The sequence below is a fragment of the Schistocerca gregaria genome, chromosome 2 (genome assembly GCF_023897955.1).
Source record: "Schistocerca gregaria isolate iqSchGreg1 chromosome 2, iqSchGreg1.2, whole genome shotgun sequence".
In the NCBI taxonomy this organism is placed as follows: Eukaryota; Metazoa; Arthropoda; class Insecta; order Orthoptera; family Acrididae; genus Schistocerca; species Schistocerca gregaria.
Window position 1 is genome coordinate 169,069,877 of NC_064921.1, and position 19,104 is coordinate 169,088,980.

General features: G+C 45.5%; 1 protein-coding gene across 1 annotated transcript in view; it reads right to left on the bottom strand.

The window, feature by feature from the left end:
• The window catches only part of LOC126336605 (globin-1), a 272,338-nt gene that overhangs the window by 186,099 nt on the left and 67,135 nt on the right, over positions 1-19,104 (bottom strand). The gene's annotated exons all lie outside the window — the stretch shown is intronic.

Consider the following 19,104-nt stretch of genomic DNA (forward strand, 5'->3'; position numbering starts at 1 on the left):
ACATCCATTCATGTCCATTGTGCATTCCGACGCACTTGGGCAATTCCAGCAGGACAACGCGACACCCCACACATCCAGAAATGCTATAGAGTGGCTCCAGGAACACTCTTCTAATTTTAAACACTTCCGCTGGCCACCAAACTCCCCAGAAATGATTATTTTTTGGGCATATTTGGGATGCCTTGCAATGTGCTGCTCAGAAGAGATCTCCACTCCCTCGTGCTCTTACAGATTTGTGGACAGCTCTGCAGGATTCATGGCGTCAATTCCCTCCAGCACTACTTCAGACATCAGTCAAGTCTATGCCACTTCGTGTTGCGCCACTTCTGCGTGCTCGCGGAGGCCCTACACGATATTAGGCTGTTGTAACAGTTTATTTGGCTCTTCAGAGAGTTTGTGTGTGTGTGTGTGTGTGTGTGTGTGTAGCGTCTGGTCTTTCGGAAACGTCGGCCGTGAAGCGTGCTTGGATTGATGAGCAGGTGAAGACAATCACTCTTGTACAGCGAGAAACCTGGTTCAAGTTTCACTGCCTTCATGTCTTCTTGTTACTGACATCGATGTTCCTCTTTCATCAGATATTTATTTCGGCCCAGAAGCAAAATAAAAAATGAAGCATGCAGATGTTGTTTGCTTGCGAGGGGGACATTAATAAGCATGATTGCCTTAGTCGTAACTTCGTTCGTTGCGATGCTGTAAACAGCAGTACGTCTGTTTTAATAGCAACATATATAATTTTTGTTTCGGTAATCCACTTCCTTTCCCAAAGTCCTGGTCACAAACGTATCACATAAACATGACGTTATTAAAATCGCAACACAAAACTGACTTTGACCTTCCTGTACTAGTGCAGGTACCCGGGGTAATGTAACTCGTCAGTTTGCTGGCGTTGACAGTAACAAACCGGAAACACAACGAAAATGAATACCAATAATTTAATCAACCGTACTCAGTTGAAGGTTTGTGTGAGTACAATGTACACGAACGAGGAGAAGATGCTACTGATCAATGGAGAATGTTAAGTTAGCATTTTCCTTGTGTTTCCATCTGTTTACTATAAACTTTAGCAAGTGGATGAGTTAAGTTGCCCCGGGTGCTTAGAATGAGTGCTAGTACAGGAAAGTTAAAATCGGTTTTGCGTTGAGTTTTTAATATCGTCGTGTTTATCTGGATGATACATTGCGATGCGTTTCTGAACAGGTCTTTAGGAAGCGGTTCACCGGTCAAAAATTAAAGGTGTTTCTTAGATAATACGTACAGCCATTTAAATCTTGGTAACGAATAGCGAGAAAGGCAATCATTTTCGTTTTAATATCCCCCTGGTAGCTAAACTACATTTTCTTCATACATTTTTTATTTTTCTTCCGGACAAAATTGTTTGGGGAGGATCAAGACTAATAGATACCGTGTATGCTTCTACAATGCATTACGCTACAGTGTTACCTGACGCGAAATTGTAAGACCTGCATAAATATTTTTGTTTCAGTACTTCACTTGTCCATTCCTTATACATAAGGCAGAATACGTTGCTTTTTCCACGGAACATTTATACGCAAGTTGCTCTGCTGATAACGTACGGAAGCCTGTAATTTCCTCCGACGATTAAGGAATTGAAACCTACGAGTACAGTAGTAGTGGACGATCGTGCAGCAGTGTGGCCTCGAAGGGCTTTGTTTCCTAGAAAATGACTGCCGTAATGAGGTTATGCCGTCACGAACCAGAATACTGGTGTTGCGCCTGCATGGAGGGCGTAGGAACATCTTCTACACGTACTCTCTCGCCGTCTTCTCAGAACTTTCCAGACGTTTTCGATAATTCATAACCAGCGATGGCGTGACAGCGCTCAGTCAGGTGAGTTCTGTGGCCTGACGAAGCGGACCGTCAAGAATGCAGACAGGGAAGGCGTTGTGACCAGCCGACGAATAGAAATCAATGTCGTATCAGATACTTTTCAGGAATCGGCTTGCCGGATAACATACACAAAGATGAAGCTTACCAAATGCATATACACTAACGGGAAAAAATCACAACAGCAAGAAAGAGCTGTGTCACATAAACAGCAATTTTCTACGTCTGAAAGATGACGTCTCTTACAATTTGGCGCCAGTCACATAAGTGACGCTAGTAGCTCCACTATGAGGCTGCAAATTAGACGGTGTAGCGGTCGTGAGCGTTAATTACATTTAAGATTGGACGTGGTGAGTTGATGCTAGTGAAGAATGCCTTTAAGGCGACAAAGACTCTATTATCAATATTTGACTGAGCTTGAACGAGGTCGCCTAATTAGGTTACGAGAAGCTGGATGTCTCTTCTGCAATACTGCAAGAAGTCTTGACTGTACATCATTGCTGGTAGCGTTGGTCACGAGAATGTATGGTCTCAAGAAGACCGGGCTCTGGACTGCTACGGGCCACTATCGAGAGGAAAGACCATCGTGTTCGGCGTATGGCTCTGGCGCATCTTACTGCAGCTGCCTCAGCAATCTGATCAGCAGTTGACATCACAGCGACGTATCGATGTTACAAATCGGTTACTTGAAGGACAGCACCGAGCCACATGCCCTGTAGTGTGCATGCCACTGACACCAACTCACCGCCATTTGCGGTTTCAGTGATGACAAGCAACAGCTCACTGGACGGCAGGGAGAAAATCTGTTGTGTTTTCTGATGAAAGCTGTTGCTGCCTCGGTGCCTGTAATGGCCGTGCGTTGGTTAGAGGGAGGTGCAAACAACGTGTGCTAGATACTCTGGACCTTGGAATGGTACTTGAATTACGTAACCATCACGGCACCTCAACTCAACCTCTCGATACCAGCAATATTGAACTGTATTTCTGTAAAGCAGTTAACATATTTCTGAGACAACATTCAGATTTGATTTCATTAATGTAGAGGTACTTTGATATATCGATATGTTTGTATTGCAATGATATGATTCTTATGTTTATTCTTTCTTTTGTCACTATGATCTTTGACGTATTTGTAACTCTGAATTTTGGGCGCGTAAGCGATTAGTTTTTTGTTAAAGAGTCGGACCTTGAGAAAGTCAAGTCTTGGACGTCATGTTGGAAAGACGCGTATTGTAGTCAGGTTATAAAATGTGAACTTTAACAGTGAGGAAGATGTTTTCAAGTATGTTTTGTATTGTGAAGTGATGTTTTGTGTGTTACGTGATACTGCAACAAAAGCAATAAAAAAGGAAATGTACCTTAAATTCGGAATGCTGATTATTTTTTACATCATCATTGTGCAAACTTTCAAAGGTTTAATCATCACGAATGGTTTGTGAAACACATCTATAAAACTTTTGAATGTAGCAAAATAAAACCTAGGCCTCTTTGCATCCGACCTTGGAATCATCATCACCTAGATTTTCGACGATTGAGCCATGATGTTACAACGAGACCAGCGTGGGAAACACGAAAAGATGAGTGCCTAGTTTATTCAGTATTACATGAAATGACTTTATTAACTGTGCTCTAATGACACCTGCCACATAATAACTTTGTTGTAGCCCGAAAATGAAGTATTTAGCAGCGTGAGCAACACCACAATCGTTATTAAATTTTTACCTTTGTTGTGATAGGGTTGTTAGAACCTACATCTGAAATTATGGTCTGGGTGCGATTTCATATGACAGCACGAGAACTCTCATGGTTATCCCACGCAACCTAACTGCAAAATTGTACGTCAGTCTGGTAATTCTACAAGCTGTGCTGCCATTCATGAACAGCATTTGAGGGGGCGTTTTCCAACGGGACAAAGCTCGCCCGCATCTCTCTGTTGTAGTCCAGCATACTCTACAGAGTGTCGACATGTTTCCTTGGCCTGCTTGATCACCAGACCTGTGTCCAGTCGAACAAACATTGGACATCATAGGACTACAACTCCAGCATCATCCTCAAACAGCATTTACCGACCCTGTACCGGCCGACAGAGTGCAACAGGCATGGAACTGGATGCTAAAAACTGACACCCGGCACCCGTACATCACAATGCATTCACGTTTCCGTGCTGGCATTCAAAATTCTGGTTGTTAGACCGATAATTAATGTATTAGCATTTCACATTTGCAGTGGCTAATCTTGTGCTTATATTAACCTGTGATCTTACAATATTAATCACTTAAATGTAAGACAAAAGTATTCCCGAAATTTCATTACTCTACATTAATTATTTTTGTGTTGCTTTTTCCGTCAGTATATTATGCAGGTTGCAAATTCCGTACGAATATGATCACAGATTGTCTCACAAAAAAATTTTACTATATTGGTAAGCCTCTTTTATTCGCAATGTAGTCCTACAATATGCGAGAAATACACCATGGATAACCGTGAGACCACAATATTGTCGTTAAGACATCAGCAAAGCGTTTGATACCGTCAACTTTGACATACTGCTGACAAAATGAGACAGCTAGAATTATAAGGTAGGGCAGAGAAGTGGTATGAAAACTGCTTTATAAACACACAGCAGTATGTTGGCTGCAGAAATGAAAGGTCCTATTGTGTACTGGAGGCGAGTTCACTCAGCATTGCCATTGACATCAGTCCTAGGCTCTCTACTGTCCTAATTTAGGATCAGACCATGACTCTCATTTATGAACAGATCCGTTTTAAGAAACACTAGTTTTTCATGCATCTCATTTCTTTTGACATCATATCTTCTGAACTATATTTCGTACAATGATATAATAACGCAGGAAAAGGAGTACACAAAAATATAGAAACACCAAACACACAACCGACAGGGCAGCATGAACCACTGGTGGCTCAAGCTGGATCTTCCCATCGGATGGTGTGAACCACTGATGACACACAGTAGATCTTCCTATGGGACAGCTTGTATGACCAGTGGCTCACGCTAGATCTTCCCATAGGATGGTGTGAACCACTGGTGGCACACACTAGATCTTCCAATGGGGCAGCATGAACCACCATTGGCTCTCGCTAGATCTTCCTATGGGGCAGCATGTACCACCGGTGGCTCACGCTAGATTTTCCCAAGGGATGGTGTGAACCACTGGTGGCTCACACTAGATCTTCCTATGGGGCGGCATGAACCACCAGTGGGTCATTCTAAAATTTCCCATGGGATGGTGAGAACCACTGATGGCTCTCGCTAGATCTTCCTATGGGGCAGCATGTACCACCGGTGGCTCACGCTAGATTTTCCCAAGGGATGGTGTGAACCACTGGTGGCTCACACTAGATCTTCCTATGGGGCGGCATGAACCACCAGTGGGTCATTCTAAAATTTCCCATGGGATGGTGAGAACCACTGATGGCTCTCGCTAGATCTTCCTATGGGGCAGCATGTACCACCGGTGGCTCACGCTAGATTTTCCCAAGGGATGGTGTGAACCACTGGTGGCTCACACTAGATCTTCCTATGGGGCGGCATGAACCACCAGTGGGTCATTCTAAAATTTCCCATGGGATGGTGAGAACCACTGATGGCTCACACTAAATCTTCCGATGGGGCAGCATGTACCACCAGTGGCTCACACTAGATCTTCTCATGGGATGGTGTGAACCACTGGTGGCTCACACTAGATCTTCCTATGGGGCAGCTTGTAAGACCAGTGGCTAACGCTAGATCATCCCATGGAATGGTGTGAACCACTGGTGGCTCACACGAGATCTTCCCATGGGGCAGCATGTACCACCAGTGGTACACGGTAGATCTTCCCATGGGATGGTGTGAACCACTGGTTGCTCACACTACATCTTACGATAGGACAGCATGAACTACCGGTGGCTCACACTAGAACTTCCCATGGGATGGTGTGAACCACTGGTGACTCACACTAGATCTTCCCATGGGGCAGCATGTACCACCGGTGTCTCACGCAAGATCTTCCCATGGGATGATGTGAACCACTGGTGGCTCACACTAGATCTTCCCATGGGGCAGCATGAACCACTGGTGGCTCACGCTAGGTCTTCCCATGGGATGGTGTGAACCACTGGTGGCTTACACTAGATCTTCCGATGGGGCAGCATTTACCACCAGTGGCTCACACTTGATGTTCCCATGGGATGGTGTGAACCACTGGTGGCTCATGCTAGGTCTTCTGATGGGGCAGCATGTACCACCAGTGGCTCACACTGGATCTTCCCATGGGATGGTGTGAACCACTGGTGCCTCACACTAGCTCTTCCGATGGAGCAGCATGAAGCATCAGTGGCTTACGCTAGATCTTCCCATGGGGCGGCGTGAACCACCAGTGACTCATGCTAGAGCTTCCCATTGGGTGGCATGTGAACCACCAGTGATCCATGCTAGAGCTTACCATTGCGTGGCGTGTACCACCGGTGATTCATGCTAGATTTTTCCATGGAGCATCGTGAAACGGCGACGGCTCACGCTAGATGTTCCCGTGGGATGTTGTGTACGCCAGTGGTTCACACTCGTCTCTACCAATTGTGCAACCAATAATACAACAACGTGTCATGTATTGCCTATCACTTAGGGGCAACGACGGGCTTTGAATATACTTTGCATGACGCTTCAGCGAGGGAGCTTTTTAAAGAAATGAGATTTCACATAATTTATGATTAGTTTCATGTAAAATTGTTGTATGTGATCTCGTGTAGTTTTAAAAATAGAAGGTCAATATATTAAACAAGTGACATAGGTAGTTTGAAGACGACCGCCGACCCACAGCAAGAAACAGGAAAAGCAGCTACGCCAGATGAAGGAAGGCGCTGATACTCGCGCCGCCCCACAGCGACAAAAGAAATTCGCAGCGCCGGCTGTACGTGTTAAGGAACTGGGAGCGCGGGATTACTACCTACCGACACGGTTCTGGGAACTACAAATAAATTACTCCTTTAGCGAATAACATATATTTATTATGGTTCAGAAATTTCATGATCAGTACGTGACTCGAATTGAGACCGCACCACGATGCTTTTAGTCACTAACCTTAATGCCCCCGTTCCATTACTCTTGCAAATGTGATGTTTTTAGTGTGCGTAAAAGGAATAACTGGACAATCCGGTTATGGTGACATAAGGCAGTGCCCCACGAAAGTATCGATCTGGGTCCAAATTATCTTAAAAGCTTATAAATAGAAAGACAAGTGCGAATGCTACAAAAGGCATGAGAAACTGAGCCGCAGTCAATCAATTCCTTTTCTTATTGTCAGTCGTAATTTTCAACAGAAAATGTGCGTACAGTTTTAGCTATCCAAATATAATAATGGAAGAAAATTGCAGCATGAAAAAATAATTAAAGCAGAGTAATCAAATTTCAGAAATACAGTTGTCTAAGGTAACGTAGGTAAGTGGTTAGCATTACAAGATCACAGGTTAATGTAAGAGTGATATAATCCTTTACAAATGTGAAATGCTGGTGCATTAATAAACAGTTTAACAACCAGAAAATTAAATGCAATCATCTACATGTGCATGCATTGTAAAGTACAGGTGCCGGATGCCAGTTTGTGGCGTGGAGTTCCGTGCCTGTTGCTCTTCGTTGGTCACTACACTGACGGCTAATGCTGTTTGAACATGACGATAGAGTTGTCCTCCGATGACGTCCCATATGTGCTCAATTGGAGATGGATATGATGATAGAGCAGGCAAATAGGCAAATAGGGTTGATAGAAGAGATAGAGATGATCCAACGGAGAGCAGCGCGCTTCGTTGCAGAATCATTTAGTAATCGCGAAAGCGTTACGGAGATGATAGTTAAACTGCAGTGGAAGACTCTGCAAGAGAGACGCTCAGTAGCTCGGTACGGGCTTTTGTTGAAGTTTCGAGAACATAACTTCACCGAGGAGTCAAGCCGTATATTGCTCCCTCCTACGTATATCTCGCGAAGAGAGCAGGAGGATAAAATCAGAGAGTATGCCAGCACAGAGGCATACCGACAATCTCTCTCTTTCCACGAACAATACGAGACTGGAATAGAAGGGAAAACCGATAGAGGTACCCTAAGTACCCTCCGCCACACACCGTCAGGTGGCTTGTGGAGTATGGATGTAGATGTATATTCCAGGTCCAGTATGTCCAGCACTCAGACAGGTTGGTTGCAGGCCCTCAACTGGCCCCCTCCTAACCAACACACGCCCATCACTACACCGAGGCAGAACCAGCTTTCATCAGAAACACAAGAGACCTCCACCCTGCCCTCCAATTACCTCTCGCTTGACACCACTGAAGTCACAAATGGAAGCTGTTTGCTGTGAGTGGGATGCACGTCACAGGGTGTCTTGCTCGGAGCTGTTTTTGAAGTAACCGTTCGTTTTGTCACTGTGAAATAACAGTTCGTTCTGTCACTGTGGTGCCAACTGTTGCTGCAGATGCAGTACGATGCGCCAGAGCCACACGCCAAACACGAAGGCCTTCCCTTTCGGTATGCCACACGGCCGTCCCGAGCCAAGTCTTGTGACCGTGCGTTCTCGTGACCACCGTCGCCAGCAATCAGGTACAATGGCCACATCCTTGCCAAGCGTTTCTACAATACAACAGCGGTTAGTGAAAACCTTCAAAGTGAGTGATGTTTCTGTTTTGGATTTCTTCACAGGTAGAATTTTTGTGCTGAGAGTTTCTCTCCTTGACTCTTAGTGCGACGGACGTGATGGTAATCCTTACTCGGAAGCGGCGTCGTCATTTACATCTCGAGAGGCATTACGCAGATGGGGCTCATAGGTCGCGTAAACACTCTCCCTGGGTCCAGCGATAAGCTCGCTCGGGGTCTTGTGTGGGCATCCGGTTGTCACACCGCCCTACACGATAAGAAACGATCATACCTCCAAATACTTTCTGCGTCCTAAGAGGGAAGTGAGTACTTTCCGAAAACTTTTCCAGTTCTGGGCAATAACGCCAGTGCAATAACGACAAGAACAATATTTTGCACAGTCACTTGGGCAGAGAGCTTGCTCCTAGACGTAAGATACAATTCTTAATCCGCAGAAATAAGGCAGACAGTATTTTCCAAGTACTGGATGCATTACTAGAAGCCGGCCGCGGTGGCCGAGCTGCTCTAAACGTTACAGTTCGGAACCGCGGGACTGCTACGGTCGCAGGTTCGAATCCTGCCTCGGACATGGATGTGTGTGATGTCCTTAGGATAGTTAGGTTTAAGTAGTTCTAAGTTCTAGGGGACTGATTACCTAAAATGTTAAGTCCCATAGTGCTCAGAGCCATTTGAGCCATTTTTGAACCATTACCAGAAAAAAAATAAAGCGTGTTGCAAAAAGGTACGGCCAAACTTTCAGGAAACATTCCTCACACACAAAGAAAGAAAATACGTTATATCAACATGTGTCCAGAAACGCTTACTTTCCATGTTAGAGCTCATTTTATTACTTCTCTTCGAATCACATTAGTCATGGAATGGAAACACACAGCAACAGAACGTAGCAGCGTGACTTCAAACACTTTGTTACAGGAAATGTTCAAAACGTCCTCCGTTGACGAGGATACATGCATCCACCCGCGGTCGCATGGAATCCCTGTTGCGCTGATGCAGCTTTGGAGAATGGCGTATTGTTTCACAGCCGTCCACAACAAGAGCACGAAGAGTCTCTACATTTGGTACCGGGGTTGCATAGACAAGAGCTTTCAAATGCCCCTATAAATGAAAGTCAAGAGGGTTGAGGTCAGGAGAGCTTGGAGGCCACGGAATTGGCCCGCCTCTACCAATCCATCGGTCACCGAATCTGTTGTTGAGAAGCGTACGAACACTTCGACTGAAATGTGCAGGAGCTCCATCGTGCATGAACCACATGTTTTGTCGTACTTGTAAAGGCACATGTTCTAGCAGCACAGGGAGAGTATCCCGCATGAAATCATGATAACGTGCTCCATTGAGCGTAGGTGGAAGAACATGGGGCCCAATCAAGACATCACCAACAATGCTGTAGAGCAATGAGTCGCATGTCAACGCAAGCACCGAAGTCAACATTGCCTTCCTTCAATTGGGTCAACTGGCGGTGAATCGAGGAAGTACAGTACATACTGACGAAACTAAAATGAGCTCTAACATGGAAATTAAGCGTTTCCGGACACATGTCCACATAACATCTTTTCTTTATTTGTGTGTGAGGAATGTTTTCTGCAAGTTTGGCCGTACCTTTTTGTAACACCCTGTATATTCTGTCATCTATTGAGGAAAACTGCAATATAAAAATAACATTCTTCTTCCCTTGTACCATCCCTGTAAGCTAAATGATAGATAGCGACTGTAAAACTGGTAGGAACGAGTCAACAGCATAGGTGCAACGCTAAAAATGCACAAGAACAAATTTCTACACTTCTTTGTAGTAAGTAACAAAACAACAAATTTGCATTAAGCGCTGTAATTCATTATTATTTCTCTATTTTTTTAATTTAATGGACAGATGTAGGAGTTTATCATGAACCGAGTCGAGATTTGTTTTGGTTAAGTCATTCCGAGGTGGGGGAATTAGCCTGGCACCTTTACTTTCCCTAAAGCTAAGCTGATCATCAGCTAATAGATCCTGAACTGTCTTCTCCATTCTTCTGTAAATTGTTGGTGAAACTGCCGCACCTGTAAAGGAGACCGAATACAAAACGTTTGCGCGATACATTCCTCACCAGTGCTGGAGTGTTTGTGATTCCCACTGGGCCGGATAGTGTAAAGGCATCGTAGCAATTTAGAAGCGTGCTGCTTGATTTGTTACGGTCCGATCGGTGAGATGGTGTAACGCGAATGCTACACGAGAACAGACTAGAAGCCTAGGAGAGAAGAGGAAGAAAGTCTTTTCCCGAAAGGCTATTAAGAAAGTGCAGATAACCACATGCCAGTAGAAGGTTTGTACTGCCTCCGCAGTTAGTAACGCGCAAGAACAACAAGGAAAAAAAAAATGCGCGTTAACATACACTTCGCAACCAAAATTGTCGTGAGTGGCGGAGGGTACTTTCGGTACAACTCTCACTCGCCCCCTTTTCTGTTCAGGCCGCGTGGGGGTGGGGGGGGGGGGGGGTGGGGGGGTGCGGGAAGACGACTGTTGGTAAGTCCCCATGTGAATGTCTTTAATTTTTACTCTGTGAACTTTTTGTGAGATATACGTATAAGGGGCAATCAAATGAAAACGAGACAGATAGACTATTTCAAAATTATGATCATAGCTGTAAATAGGGGCCGCGTGCAGGAATTAATGTTCTCCTTTCTTTCAGGATACCAGTACACCCCACTCTTTTTCAACATAGTCTCCGTTCAATACGACGGCTTTACAGCATCTTACTCCGAGGTGCCTGTATGCCCGTGTGGACGAGGAATAACAGTCCATTGAAGTTTTCTGGGTTCCTCTCGGGTGCGCAGACTTGTGTGAGACTCTGCATTGTCGTGGAGAAGGAGAAGTTAGTTTTCATCTTTGTGGCAATGAAGACGCTGAAATCGTTTCTTCAACTCCCTGGGGGTAACACAATGCACTTCAGATTGATAGTTACGTCGTGGTGGAGAACATCGAACAGAATAACTTCTTCAAAGTCCCCGTTGTTATTACTTTACAAACCGAGGATGCGGCTTTGAACATTTTCTCCGGAGGAAACGTGTTGTGACGCCACTCCATGGATTGCTGTTTTGTTTCCGGTTCAGTCATGAATTCGGGAGGAAAATGGCTCAAAACCGCGTCCGGGCATCCAGATTTAGGTTTTCTGTGTTTCCCCTAAATCGCTCCAGGCAAATGCCGGGATTGTTCCTTTGAAAGGGCACAGCCAATTTCCTTCCCCTTCCGAGGTTGTGCTCAGTCTCTAATGATCTCGATGTCGACGGGGACGTTAAATCCAGTCTCCCTTCCTTCTTTTCGAAGTGATAAACCCATGTCCAAACGCGTATGACGATTCGCAACACTCAAACAAGAAAAATAACTTGTCTTGTAATGACGGGAAAGCACGTTCAAATGAACTGCACACGGGTGCAATCTATCTTTCTAACCGCGCGTTCGTCTGTGTATTGAGATTTTTTTTTTTCATGAACGCTGCGTTACATGCGCTGATAGTGACACAGCACAGCAATTGGTCACAATTAAAATATGAGCCAGAGCTGTTCAATGGAACTCTCAAAAAACCGACTTTGAAGTTTTCCGAGCTTCGTCAGTACTCTACTTGAAGGGCGGTTTTCCGATAGGCCACGTGGATCTGTCGTGAAATGCTCATCTATCACTTAGTGACCCAAATTCGATTTCCATCCTCGAAGACTCCTTAAATAATAGAACTCATTATGTTGCCCTCGACGGCTAGTTTTCATCAGAGACAAGGGCATCGCCAGGAGTGCCCCACGGAAGTGTGACAGGACCCCTGTTGTTCTCTATATACATAAATGATTTGGCGGACAGGGTGGGCAGCTGTCTGCGGTTGTTTGCTGATGGTGCCGTGACGTACGTCAAGTTGAGTGACTGTAGGAAGATACAAGTGGACTTAAACAAAATTTGCAGCTGGTGTGATGAATGGCAGCTAGTTCTAAATGCCGAAAAATGTAAGTTAATGCAGATCAATAGGAATTATAAACCCCTAACGTTCGGACGCAGCATTACTAGTGTCCAGCTTGACACAATCAGATCATTTAAATATCTGGACGTAACGTTGCAAAGCGGTAGGAGGTGGAACGAGCAAGTGAAAACTGTGGTTAGGAAGGCAAGGAGAACGTATAGAGGGCGCTGAGGCGACCTATTCTTGAGTAGTGCTCGAGTGTTTGGGAACCGTACCAGGTCTTATTGAAGGGCTGCTAATTTTGTTAACGGTAGGGGGAACCAAAACACAAGTATCACGGAGATGCTTCGGGAATTCAAATGCCAATCCCTGGAAGGAAGCAGCCGTTCTTTTCGGCAAACATTATTAAGAAAATTTAGAGAAGCGCCATTTGGAGCTAACTGCCGAAAGATTCTGCTCCCGCCAAGATACACTGCGGGTAAGTACCACGAAGATAAGATACGAGAAATTAGGGTTCATAAGGAGGCGTACAGACCATCGTTTTTCCCTCGCTCTGTTTACGAGTGGAACAGGAAGGGAAATGACAAGTAATGGTAAAGGGTATCCTCCACCACGTACCTTATAGCGCCTTGCGAAGTATCTACGTAGATGTACACTCATGCTCATAAATTAATGATAATGCTGATACAAGGCGAAACAACGTTCTGGTGGGCGGTTTGCGGGTTTAAATCACCTCGGGGTATGACCATGTGGTGCATTTGACCTGCGATCGTCGCACGGTGGCTCTGGCAGCAGTGCACATACGCAGAGGTGTGTTGGTGCATGACAGAGTACGGTGCAGCGAGTAAGTGTGCAGACGTTTTCAGACGTGCTAATGGTGACTGTGTGTTGAAAATGACGCAAAGAACACATATTGATGACGTTATGAGAGGTAGAATACTAGGGCGACTGGAGGCTGGTCAAACACAGCAGGTCGTAGCATGGGCCCTCCGTGTGCCACAAAGTGTTACCTCAAGATTATGGCAACGATTCCAGAGGCAGGAAACGTGTCCAGGCGCTACAGTGCGGGACGTCCACAGTGTGTAACACCACAAGAAGACCGATATCTCACCATCAGTGCCCGCAGGCGGCCACGGAGTACTGCAGGTAGCCTTGCTCGGGAAATTACCGCAGCCACTAGAACAGTTGTCTCCAGACACACAGTCTACAGACGACTGAACATACATGGTTTATTCGCCCGGAAACCTGCAAGGTGCATTCCACTGACCCCTGGCCACAGTACATGGTCATTCGAACAGAGGTCCCAGCATATGTTCACGGACGAGTCCAGGTATAGTCTGAACAGATTTTCGCCTGGTTTTCATCTGGCGTGAACCAGAAACCAGATATCAACCCTTTAATGTCCTTGAAAGGGACCTGTATGGAGGTCGTGGTTTGATGGTGTGTGATGGGCTTATGATTGGTGCACGTACACCCCTGCATGTCATTGGCAGAGGAACTGTAACAGGTTAGGTGTATCGGAACTTCATTTTGCATCCGTATGTCCGCCTTTTCAGGGGTGCAGTGGGTCTCAACTTCCTCCTGATGGATGATAACGCACTGCCCCACGAAGCTGCCATCATAGAGGAATACCTTGAAACAGAAGATATCAGTCGAATGGTGTGGCCTGCCTGTTGTCCAGACCTAAACCCCATTGAGCACGTCTTTGATGCTCTCGGCCGACGTATCGCTAGGACACTTCAGGAGCTCCGACAGGCACTGGTGCAAGAAGGGGAGGCTGTACCCCAGTAGCTGCTCGACCACATGATCCAGAGTATGCCAACCCGTTGTGCACCCTGTGTACGTGTGCATGGTGATCATATCCCATATTGATGTCGTAGTACATGCGCAGGATACGGTGGCGTTTTGTAGCACATGTGTTTGGGGACGGTTTTCTGAACTTATCACCAATACTGTGGAATTAAAGATCTGTGTCGTGTTTGTTCCCTATGTGCCTATGCTATTAGCGCCTGTTTTGTGTAGTGCCACGTTGTGTGGCACCACATTCTGCAATTATCCTTAATTTTTATGAGCCTGAGTGTAGATGTATTTATCCGCCGACACCGAGCAAGCCGTTTTCCAGTAAAATGTCTCACTTGTATGGGAATACACATAATTGATGAACGAGTACAGGTTTTAGACGCGTGGTTGACGACATATCGAAGTTTGGGGGTGGCCGCGAGTCGTGCACGGATAGCCATCTGGTAAGGCAACCGCTCGCGATAAGCGGGCAATCCGGGTTCGAGTCTCGGCCCGGCACAAATTTTCATTGTCATCGTTCCGTTCTACATCCGTTGGTTGTCCATATTCGCAAATGCAAATGTATTTAATCTTCATGTTTTTTACGCTTCACCAAAATGTTAGTAGAGTATGCACCTTGTATCGGCCAGAAATAAATCCCTAAGTGGGAGACGAGCATTTAACCCCACAGCAATGCTCTGTTTCAAGAAGAAGAAACGTTACATTAGCATATTAAAAATGGTCGTAAAACTTAAAAGTTGATTTCCTCGAGAATTTTTGAGTGGTCGGGTGATCTGTTATGTGTGACAGATATTTGAGTTCCGAACTTCAAGCTCCACAAATATGAAAAATTACAAAACTCTGATGTTGTGCTGTGTCCTCGTTAGTGTAACCGTTGAGTAGCGGTAGTGAAATTTAACGCAAATTGCGCACAAGATGAACAGTGCCGCTGCCTACTACTTTTGGGTTGGAGCGACTGGCAGCCTAAGTTTTCCGCGGCGGGGCAAGACGGAGGCGGAGCGCTTCGGCGACGAGTGTAATGCTGTTAGCGGCAGATTACGCTATCGACCAGCGGGCAGGCCGCGATCCGCCGACGCGGGCGCGACCGGCGGCCAGCTGAATTATTTAAAGTAACGGCGGGAATCCGTCGCTGTCGGGAAACGAGCCCTGTGACCGCGTTCCTGCGGGCCTCCCCGGAACGCCAGCGCGCGGCCGCCACATGCCTGAGAGATGCCTCGGCGGTCCCCGCGTACCGCAGATGCGCGCTGGCAAGGCCCGCCGTCTGACACCTCGAGACGCTGGCTCAGTAGGGAGACACCCGTTGCAAGGGGAGATGCTTCGCACTGACGAGTACCGTGTTGGTCGCCTACGCTTAACAGAATGGGCGGCAGAATCTTTGTTGATCCACTGCGGACATGGGACAGCAGCTGGTCAAATATTTACATTACTGGCAATTAAAATTGCTTCACCAAGAAGAAATGCGGACGATAAACGCGTATTCATTGGACAAATATATTATACTAGAACTGACATGTGATTAAATTTCACGCAGTTTGGGTGCATAGATCTTGAGAAATCAGTACCCAGAACAACCACCTCTGGCCGTAATAACGGCCGTCGTACGCCTGGGCATTGAGTCCAACAGAGCCTGGATGGCGTGTACATGTACAGCTGCCCATGCAGTTTCAACACGATACCACGGTTCATCAAGAGTAGTGACTGGAGTATTGTGAGGAGCCAGTTGCTCGCCCACCATTGACCAGACGTTTTCAATTTGTGAGAGATCTGCAGAATTTGCAGATCACAGCATCTTCTTCCTGATGGTTTAAATTTCGCGTCTGTAGCACGTCACCTTTGTGGTATAGCAATTTTAATGGCCACGAGTGTGTATTAAAAATGAATAACTCTCACGATATGGAACTGAAGTTAAATTTACTTGCCGTTCTAGTGCAAACAAATTGTGGTATCAACGTTCGATACGACACTTATTACGCGTTGCATTTATCGACCGCGGTCCGTACTAGTATCGCTCGAGTCGAGATTAGCGCCGCTCCGCGGCTTGCAACAAGTCTCAAACGTACGCTCGGCCACTCTTGTTCGGGACGTCAAGTAGGAAAGTAGTATAGCCTAAGAAGGCGCTTAATTAAAGTATGGCCTATGTGATGCCTCTACAGCTCTCTGTTTGTAATTATATTCCTCCTCACTATGAAGACTCCTGTACCACCAGTTAAGTACAACATTTTATTTTTTTACCAACGGCTTCTAATTATTTTAGTCGTAGACCCAGACCACGCAGCCAGCTCCTTATCGACTTCACTGGCAAACCTGCTGTATATCCAAAGAACAGATTTGTATGCTTCTATTCAGCATTGGCCACCAGTCATTCAAATTAGCGACGATTCGTTCGACGTCATCGTAACTCAAATGTGAAATGATATTTGTAAATTGAATTCTTTACAGACGAATGGAAAAACTGGTAGATGCGGACCTCGGGGAGGATCAGTTTGGATTCCGTAGAAATGTTGCAACACGTGAGGCAATACTGACCTTACGACTTATCTTACAAGAAAGATTAAGAAAAGGCAAACCTACGTTTCTAGCATTTGTAGACTTAGAGAATGTGTTTGACAATGTTGACTGGAATACTCTCTTTCAAATTCTGAAAGTGGCAGGGGTAAAATACAGGGATCGAAAGGCTATTTACAATTTGTACAGAAACCAGATGGCAGTTATTAGAGTCGAGGGGCATGAAAGGGAAGCAGTGGTTGGGAAAGGAGTGAGACAGGGTTGTAGCCTCTCCCCGATGTTATTCAATCTGTATATTGAGCAAGCAGTAAAGGAAACAAAAGAAAAATTTGGAGTAGGTATTAAAATTCATGGAGAAGAAATAAAAACTTTGAGGTTCGCCGATGACATTGTAATTCTGTCACAGACGGCAAAGGACTTGGATGAGCAGTTGAACGGAATGGACAGTGTCTTGAAAGGAGGATATAAGATGAACATCAACAAAAGCAAAACGAGGATAATGGAATGTAGTCAAATTAAATCGGGTGATGCTGAGGGAATTAGATTAGGAAATGAGACACATAAAGTAGTAAAGGAGTTTTGCTATTTAGGAAGTAAAATAACTAATGATGGTCGAAGTAGAGAGGATATAAAATGTAGACTGGCAATGGCCAGGAAAGCGTTTCTGAAGAAGAGAAATTTGTTAACATCGAATATAGATTTATGTATCAGGAAGTTGTTTCTGAAAGTATTTGTTTGGAGTGTAGCAATGTATGGAAGTGAAACATAGACGATAACTAGTTTGGACAAGAAGAGAATAGAAGCTTTCGAAATGTGGTGCTACAGAAGAATGCTGAAGATAAGGTGGATAGATCACGTAACTAATGAGGAGGTATTGAATAGGATTGGGGAGAAGAGAAGTTTGTGGCACAACTTGTCTAGAAGAAGGGATCGGTTAGTAGGACATGTTCTGAGGCATCAAGGGATCACAAATTTAGCACTGGAGGGCAGCGTGGTGGGTAAAAATCGTAGAGGGAGACCAAGAGATGAATACACTAAGGAGATTCAGAAGGATGTAGGTTGCAGTAGGTACTGGGAGATGAAGAAGGCTTGCACAGGATAGAGTAGCATGGAGAGCTGCATCAAACCAGTCTCAGGACTGAAGACAACAACAACAACAACAAATTCAGATTGTATTTTTTGTGTTCTTTGTTTGACACGTTGTATGTATCTCTAGCACACTATTTATATCGATGCGTCCCCTGTACTTCAAACAAATTATTTACACTTGCACAGAGGAGACTAACGAGGTAAACGCCATCTAACCAATTCTTCAGCTGAAGACTACAACAAATCGTGCAGGCGCAAGTGTTTCGGAGTACACAGTTCAGAGAACACCGCTGAACACGGGGCCCTGCAACAGACGACTCATAAGACTTCCCATTTGACCCAACGATACCGTCAACCACGATTGCATTGGGCACAAAATCATCGGGAATCTAACGTAGATCAACGGAAATGTGTCACCTGTTCGGTTGAATCACGTTTCTTGTTACACCATATCGATGGACGTGTCTGGATACACAGCTACCCAGGAAACGGCCACTCCACACATGAGACGCGCCACGAACATGAGCTGTTGGGAGCAGCATTGTGGTTTGTCAGACATGCAGTTGGGCTTCCAACGGATCAGTGTCAGTAATCGGAGGCACCTTCACTGCTGTGGACTGCGTCAACATTAAAAAGTATTACCTGTCTCCCTTCATGCTTGAAGTCTTCCCCGACGGCGATGGCATCTCCCTGGACGATAACTGTTCGTGTTACAAGGCCAGAATCGTGCTGCAATGGTTTGAGGAGCATGACAGTGGTCTCACTTCGATGAAGTGACCACCAAATTCCCCTGATATGACACTGAGGGATGACACTTGGGATACTATCAGGAGCCATCTACCCTGCCACGAACCATCGGCCCGTAATTTGCGGGAACTAAGTGACTGCGTAGCCATCTGCTGGTACATACCTCCGGAAACCTATCAAGGACTTGTCGAATTCATGCCATGCAGAATCGCTGCTGTACTCCGATCCAACATGCTGTTCAGTATATGGTCATTGCGCTTTGGCTCATTCTGCAATGTAGGGAGCAATGTGTGGCTAAATGGACGGGCAATATGCACAGCTGAGGATGCTAAAAGAAGGAAATATCCAAAGACTGAAAGAGCACCACGTATAAAAAGTGAAGCATTATGTCGAACAAGTTGGAAAAACTGCACATCGAATGAAGAAGTGTAAAATTAATATAGATCCGATATCTAGGTTTTTTTGGGTTCTTCACGAGGCGTTTTACTGACGAGTCACCTGCGCTGGTGAGAAGTAAGTTGCGACAGCCAACGACGAAACCGCAAGGTAGACTGGAGGTCA